Source organism: Pteropus alecto, unplaced genomic scaffold (genome assembly GCF_000325575.1).
Source record: "Pteropus alecto unplaced genomic scaffold, ASM32557v1 scaffold156, whole genome shotgun sequence".
Taxonomy (NCBI): domain Eukaryota; kingdom Metazoa; phylum Chordata; class Mammalia; order Chiroptera; family Pteropodidae; genus Pteropus; species Pteropus alecto.
Window position 1 is genome coordinate 5,365,763 of NW_006437746.1, and position 2,906 is coordinate 5,368,668.

A 2,906-nucleotide genomic window follows, 5' to 3' on the forward strand; every position below is an offset into this window, starting at 1 on the left:
TTTTTTCCCAATCTCTGTTAAGGGAGCTCCATCTTAAGTCCTAACTGCGAGTACCAACCCTGGCCCCATTTATCCGTATTTTATGGGGGCACCCCCTCAATCATATTACCTTATAGGTTATAAACTCCAAACTGCTTCAATGTTTCTGGATCCACAGCCTGGCAAGATTCCGGCTCTTTGTTTCTGGTCACCATAAATGTTTATCTTGTTTTTGAATACGGACAAGTAATTTTAATCTTTTCTTATTAATTCTACTGTGCGTTTGGAACAAAGGGAGTGGCATCAAAGTGTGTATATGATACTATCTTGAGCAGAAGTCAGTTTCATTCATGTTTTCAAAAAAAGTCTGGTCTACGGCCATGCTACCCTGAACAAGCCCGATCCCGTCTGATCTCGGAAGCTAAGCAGGATCATGCCAGGGTCGTACTTGGATGGGAGACCGCCTAGGAAGACCAGGTGCCGTAGGCATAAAAAATAAAAAAAATAAGGGATTGTAAACTGACAAGATCCTTGCAATCTGTGAAGTCAACAAAGGGTTGCCTCGCCAAAAAAATAAATAAAATAAAAAAATACAAAAAGCCTGTATGTTGGTCCTGTGGCAGTACCGTACCATAGTTAGTGTTGGCTAAAAAGCAGCCTAGGAGCTAAACATTCTTTCCAGTTTTACCAATAAATATTTTATAAAACTGAGGTTAACTGACTTGTACAATCTGGCCAATGACATAAACTAGAATTTCTGTCAGAAATTACTGATTATACGATAGTGTGTAATGCAATACCAAAAAACGTGATACTCCTTTACCCAAATTCCTGTATATCTGCAGAACGAGTAGGAACCTGTCTGAAGATGTGAAGTTTCTTGACAGAGATGTTAGCAAAGAATGAAGTCTAGAGACTGGATACAGGAAGATAGGGCAGTGACAAGGAAATGACCAGGTAACAAGAGGTGCAATATGTGGGAGGAAAGGAAAAAGACATTAACTAGCATGCACCTTAATATAAAGTGGACCCCTTTATCAGCCTCACCAGACACAATTGTCCATTAAGAATAGTTCGAGGCTCAAGAACAGGGTAAAGATCTTCAGGGGGACAACTAAAAATACAAAACATGCAAAGTATTTAGAATGTTCCTCTTGTGCTTCTTTTGCAGTGCTTCTTCTAGGTTTTAAGACTTATTTACATGGTTTTCTCATCCTCTCTACCAGATTAGTTTCCTTTGGAGTAGGGATCACGTCTTTATTACTTAACATTCACGGCAGCCTTTCAAACACAATCTGAATGAAGCCGAAGCCATCATCTCCAACTCTTGTGTCCCTTATGTTAACAAAGCATAATCCTCCCAGTCAGCCTGGTACAGATCTCAGTCACCTCTCCACACCAGTGGTCACAGAGCAGCCTAGAGCTCTACAATCGCCTGCATTCCTTTCTTTTTTGCCTTTTTCACTGCTGAGCATAGTTTGAGCCCTCATTACCTCTTATCTAATTAGTATCCTAACTTCTACTTTTCCAGCCAATTCTATCTTCACATTTCCAGAACTATATTCTAAAAATTTGTTATTTTGCTTCCTAAAAGTAGTAATTTTACTCTCCCACATGGAACTGTAAAAAAAAAAAAAAAATTGATTACAAATAGTCAAAATTTCTCAGCATAGCATTCCCAACTCCGTTTTCTCTCTCTCCTCTAAGGCCCGTGCACACTGGTCACACTGAACTACGGTACAGCCTTAGATCTGCCCCTTGTTCCACCTGGATGTCCCTGCTTACATGGTTCTTCCTCCTGATGTTGCCATTCAGGAGCAAATGCCTTTCACTGAACTCCTGTGACTTTATACTTCTTCTCCAGCATTTATCACTTTCGATTTGCTTCACAGCAAGTTTTCATCTTCTCTAATAGGCCCTAAAGCCCCCTAGACGACAGAGTCCTCCACACCTGCTTAGCAAACGCTATCAAGGTCACTCGAGTATCAGCGCAGGGATCATTCCCCACACACCATGGCTCCATGCCTTGCTCAGAATAGGTAATTATTTGAATGAATGAATGAATGAATGAATGATGTTTCATGCCCAACTCCCTCACCCTCTGTCCAAAGTATAAAGACAGTAATGCTTGTTGAATTTGGACGAAAATGACGGGATATGGCACTGATTTTTTATATATCCTGAATGGCCACATCTTAAAAGCATATCCTAGGTCTTTCCAGCTGTATAATCCTAACCCAGCTTCAGAGCTACCCACACTGGGTTCTTTCCTTTCGAAGTTGGATTCCACAGGAGCCTCATCTAAAGGACTGCATCACTCAACAGGCGCAATGCCCTTTCTCACCTTCGAGGTGATGGGACGGGGGCAGGACCTCTAGACTCGCCCAGCAGCAGTCTCCCCGCTACCTGCAAGTGCCACCTGGTCCTTTCTCTAGCGATGTACATTTACAACGCGCCATCACGTTGATTTTATCCTCCTACCAATCTCGTGAGACAGAGATTCTCACCTCCCTATAGAAACAGAAGATCGGAAGGGAGATGAAGAAGAGAAGAGGCGTGGCAACGAGCGGTGGCAGAGAAGGCGGGTGGAAGCCCGGGGCCCGACCTGGATTTCGTTCCCTCGGCCCTGACCCGGCCTATTTCTTCACTCGCACCGGGAGGCGCGGTGCGAGCGCGCAGAGAACACCAAGGTCTCACACTGCCGGATGCTAAGGCACCGCGAGGAGCGCGTCGTGCGAAAGGCTGGGCCGCCCAGGCCCGTTCCCTCGGCGACCCCAGAGCGGTCCGCGCGCCCACGCCTTCGCGGCTCTGCCGGAAGTCCCGCCCGCGTCCGCCTCCCATTGGGCGCAGCGCCGGGGTCTCGCCGCGGGTTGGCCGTCCGCCGGCCGGAGCCTCGGGCGACCACTGCGAGCCCCAGGCGTGGGAGA

At 46.0% G+C, this 2,906-nt stretch overlaps 1 pseudogene; it reads left to right on the plus strand.

Annotated features, from left to right (window-relative positions):
* The first annotated feature begins 349 nt into the window (after positions 1-349).
* On the plus strand, positions 350-468 carry LOC112482080 (annotated as a pseudogene).
* Positions 469-2,906: the final 2,438 nt, after the last annotated feature.